The 5,504-nt window shown below is 31.2% G+C and overlaps 1 long non-coding RNA gene across 1 annotated transcript; it reads right to left on the bottom strand.

Annotated features, from left to right (window-relative positions):
- Window positions 1-1,885: 1,885 nt before the first annotated feature.
- LOC126892149 (uncharacterized) lies at window positions 1,886-3,998 on the bottom strand. The gene is made up of 2 exons (XR_007700695.1): window positions 3,621-3,998; window positions 1,886-3,045 (listed from the first exon to the last, which is right to left on the bottom strand). It is a non-coding gene; the product is annotated as an uncharacterized LOC126892149 (long non-coding RNA).
- Window positions 3,999-5,504: the final 1,506 nt, after the last annotated feature.

The following is a 5,504-nucleotide window of genomic DNA, read 5'->3' as shown; positions in this document are numbered from 1 at the left end:
TTCGTCGGTATACTGCGAAAACCAGGTAAATGACAAATTTTAAAATATTGAGTTAAGTATACCAAAATTCTCAGCTTTTTACGCTCTACATACAGGTTAAACCCAGTAGATGATACGAATTACGATTCAGCAGATAATTTCTGCGATAAACAAATAAGTTACATATAACCAACTTTTCATGTTCAAGTAAAACAATATATCGCTACTTACTTCCACAAAATTAAAGTTCTGTTGCATATAAAACCAAGTAAGCGCACATATATTATTTTGCCGGACAACAATATATTTTTACTGCTGTATACCACATTCAGTAAAAAGGTGATAAATGTCTTTAATACATTTTACATGTATATTTTATTAAAATTTCTCATTCATATCGACTGGTAAAATCGATAGTATCGACTACGTTTCTTTGAATGGTCAAGAGGTACAGGTATGTGAGAAGTTTTTTTGTAAGACACTTTGTATATTAGAGTCGTTAATGCAAGATGTTGTAAGAAAAGTTGATATTCTATGTTGCTATGCAGATACGGGCAAAAGAGACAAGCATATACTGCCAAATAAAACAAGCAATATTGAGTCTTTTCCAACCATGGCCCCACATTATATTCGCCAAAGTTCGAAGCGTAGATATTTGGGCAAAAATTTGACTACAAGGAAAATGTATCAACTTTACATAAATGATTGTCAGCTGAAGAAACCAGAAGGTATTAATGAAATTACATACCGTAGAATATTTTCTAACGACTATAATTTAAGCTTTTTTTCCTAAATAAGATTTAGTTTGTAATAACTAATATTTATTAGCCCTATCATATTATGATATGGCTAATCCAACTAAGAAACCGGATTTAGAAAACAGTTACAGACAACGTCAGAAAAAAAGTAGTATGGAATCTCGAAAAACGAAATGATCAGAAAAGCTCTAATGAACAAAGGAATTTTGTTTCAATCACTTTCAATCTACAGGCTATACTACAGATTTCAGATTAACTGGCCAATTCATATATTCTTCCCGAAAATTATGGGTCTACAATTTGTGTGTAAATGAAGCCGCATTACCAAATGTAGCTTACCGTTTTGCCTGGTCAGAAATTAACGGTAGACGAGGAAGTTCTGAAATTATACTCAACTACTTATCAAAATGTGTCCTAGAATATGTAAGCAAGTGTAAAAAGTGGATTTTCTTACACCTGCGGAGGACAGTATCGTAAGATAAATTTTTAGAGTCGGGACATTCTTGTATGAAAGTCGACTCTACACATAGCAGCATCTAAACCGCTAGAAATCAGGTCTCTCTATGGTATGCCAGATTGTAACCAGATAGAAGGAGATTTTCTGTTGGAGTGAATGCACAGAGAGTGATAAACTCCAACAGAAGTAGTAATAAGAAGATCTACTTAATGTAGCCAAAGGAACAACAATGTGGCTTCGGTGTTGAAGAAGCTGAAGTCTAAAATACTACTTTGCAGTAGTACTTGTATGGAAAGATGCCAAGACGAAGAGTATAGAATTGATATAGGACTGAAGATGAAAATCATGAATAGATAGATGTAACTTGAATAGCTAGCTCAATATGCAAGAGAATGGCCACTTTACACTCAAGGAAGGATTCGGCCAATTTGCACGGCTATTTCTGGCTGGACAATAAATTAAAGGAAATGACAATGATGGCTAGAAAAGAAGATATTAAGACAATGTTCACAAAATAGATAGAGTAAATATAATAATATAATGAAAATAGAATAAACTTTGGGCGCCAGAAGAAGGATAACTGGGTTAACCCTCTTCCAGGTATTCTACGCTGCTATAGAGTATATTAAATTTGTAATAAAAGTATATTAAAGGTACAAATATAGAGGAGTAATATGAGAAAAAAAATATGCACAATAAATATATATTTATTAAATTTAACTACTAGATGTTCACAATCTCCGAGTTAAGACAAGTAACTAGTCTGTGACTCTAACATGACAAAAAAATGATACTAGTGAAAGTCAATTAAAAAAATTATCACACAAATGTGATCTAAGAATAATCTTAATAAGGTTAGAAAATCTGAATAAGGGTACCTCTAATACAGAAAGTACAACTTACACCTAGATTAGTATGAACCCTTCACCAAATAACACTTGTACGATTTTAATACGTACACCCTAATTGAATACTACCTGATAATAGAATAAGGAAAATACCTAATGTAAACAATATATATTTTACAACTCTCAATGTGTTGACGGGTAACAAGTCCCTAAATGAACCAACTTAGTACTGGATACAAAAGATCCTTTTCTGACTAGTGGTTCTAAATAATAATCGCAAGTAAAACTAGTACCTTCCTGAGGGGATGGGTACTAGGGATTTATTCAAATATAATATAAAAAAAATTAATAGTTAACGTTAAATAATATTTACAAAAATCTAATACAAATTGAAAAATTATGAAATAAGTTGAATGATTTTAAATTTAGGTGAATTGAACTAATATTATTTTTAAATTAACTGAGAAAACAAGTCTAAAATTAATACGAACCAAGGGGAAAGAACATGTATGGGGAGAATCTTCGAGCTCGAAACTTCTACCAAGAATTATATAAATTTGGGGGAACAGTACTAACTGTTAGGCATGGTTATTATAACTAAAATGTACTTAAATTTGTAGAGAAAGAAAAAAATATTTATGTGTAATTAAATTATGAACTTATGTGTATCTAACTTAAATGTCCTGAATATTACAAAAAAAAAACAGTATAAGTCTTTAACTAGTATGAATAATTGTCCCCCAAAACAAACCCCTTTTCACGCGTTCCAACACTGATCCTTGGTGTGTGGTACCAAATCCGTGGTACGAAGTTAACACCGAAGTGGTGCAACTGCCCAATAGCTAATGAACCTGTCCCTCGGAGGATGCAGGATGATGAACCAAAACAAAACAAATGGGACTGTATCCTTAGACTTGTTCCCTGGTTGACTGAATCTTGGAAGTGTCTGCTCTCGGTGTTAGAGAGGGTTTACCAGCGGTAATGATAGATTTCTCCCGAATGGCTAAAAACAAAATATTCCCAGTTTATTCCTAATAAAACATGTCAGAAAAAGAAGTAAAAGAGAGAAGTTAATGAGGAAAGGTTTTTAGAAAAGAACTACAAAAAACCGACCTTTCACTGACCCAAAAAAACCTATCTACCTTGACATTTTAACCATAGGTTGTGATCAGACTTTTAACAACTATGGCCTTGATTCGAATAGACAAGAAAACTTACAATAATAGGTTTTTTTCAAAAGAAGTTGTACATGTATGGTATAAAGAAATAGGTACTGTGAAAATATATGAACATATTAAATATGGGAAAAGAATTATGAAGTCTATGAAGTAAAATTTAGTAGGTTTCAAGAAGTAATGATATAATTGGCAATAGGTTTTCATAACTGGAAATTTTTTTATGAACATAACCCCATATTAAGAATGTTATTAAAGATCTTTTCTGGATACATGATAGACACTGCAACATTCTACATAAAAGCCAATCGATGATTTAATTTAAATTCAATCCATAATGAGAATAATATTATAATTGCCACAATTATGACACCATATTGAAAAACTATTATAAAAAACATACCGGTGTGAGATCCTTTTTCTTACAGTTTCATTATTCCGTCACTTTAATTCACTCAACTTTCTATAACTTGCAACAACAATAATGGAACTATGCAACTGGAAATAACTTATTTTAATTATATAATTAGAAAACTCACGCCGCCATTCTTATTGACACTCCCAAGACCAATGCTTCCCTCTTCCCCGTTCCGGCTTCGTGACAGCTAGCGGCCGGTGTTCAGTACCAACCTCAAGAAATATCAATGTGACCACCATACACCCAGTATGACGTCACCAAGGGAATTTTGTACGAACTGGTTTTTAATATTCTAAGAAAATACTTTTGACAATAATTAAATAAGGTGTTCCCATTAATAATTAATTAAATAAGTGATGGAACGTCACAAGATTACTTGTCTGCAAGGAAACTAAAAATGTCATTGTCAGTGATAAAAAAGTATGTATAGAACTATACAACTGTAAAGATTTTAAATAGGTAATACAGCTTTTATGATTTAAAAAATAATGTCACACACTCTAATTGAAAACCGAACAAAAGACCAAAACGGCGAAAAAATAAAGTGGTTAAAAATAAAAAGATGAGATTCGTGAAAGAAGAGACAAACAGGATCCATTTCAATTATGCTGCGTAACCAAGCTTCATTTCTTTATTGATACTGCAGGGCAGTCAACAAGAAAAAAGCAAGCTGAGTTATCAACTAACATAAGCATGCTTATATTGGTCGATAAAAACTTAAGCAACTTTATGATAGACTTTCCCAACTAGCATAGCAAAAAACAGAGATTTGTTACAACTATCTGATAAGAGAGTGATACCGGAGGAATATAACAAGCGGTATAGTGTTTTACGATGCCAATGGCATCTTGTCAGATCCTGCTTTCAGTAAATAATCTGACGAGTAATACGCATAGTAATATTATTTTCTTGTATCTACAACACGTTCAAAATAAATTTGTTTTTTCTATAAAACTGCCTATCATTTATGTAAATAATATCCATATAACTACAAACAGCTCTGAATAAAATGTTCATGAAAAACCAATTAAATCTTATAATTATCGACTAATCACTTAAAAACATTGCTATTAACTAGTTAAAGCCTCATATTCCTATCACAAAACTACAAAATATTATATTTGGTTTATTATATTTGTTATAAATGTGTTATTTTAAGGGTAACTGATTAATTTAGATTTACAGGTAAAACCAGGTAAGTGACGGCATCTCCATCTTAAATTTAGGTTAATTCAGCTAGGAGTCTAAACTTTTCCAAACTAATGATATAATATCATTTCTGATATATGCATCTTTCACTAGAATAAAGAATATCAAACACAGATTGTCCTTTTAATTCAAAATAAAACACTAAACTTTAAAAACGTTTTTTCTCGGTTTCGGTATTTCGGCATTTACCTGGTTTTTGCAGTATACCGACGATTTAATCTTTTAAATACTTTATTTTTTAAGATAATAGAAAAAGGCTCCTGTTACATTGTTCTCGTAGTAAAATTTAGGCTTAAACGTTTCTATCTTCGTTATTTTGATTCATACAGAAACCAAAAGACAAGTAAAATCTTTGCTAATAAAAAAACTTAAATTTCGTTATCTATCATTTTTTACGTGTATCGAGTATTGTTGGAGTTATTATCAAAAGCAAATAATTTAAAAAATTTGAAAAATTTTGATTTTTTAAATCATATTTAAAATAATAACTCCAACAATACTTTACTTTACTTTACGTACAACATCTCTTAAGCCAAGAATATGGGATGGTTTTCTTGCGAAGGGGTTGTAGCTGAATAGTCGATATGAGCGTAATTTAAGAGTTTATTCTTAGAATATAAGCTATACGAATTAAACTACTATTATCTGTTTTGTAAAAAC

This window comes from Diabrotica virgifera, chromosome 9, assembly GCF_917563875.1.
Source record: "Diabrotica virgifera virgifera chromosome 9, PGI_DIABVI_V3a".
In the NCBI taxonomy this organism is placed as follows: Eukaryota; Metazoa; Arthropoda; class Insecta; order Coleoptera; family Chrysomelidae; genus Diabrotica; species Diabrotica virgifera.
This window is presented reverse-complemented; position numbering and strand designations above follow the sequence as displayed.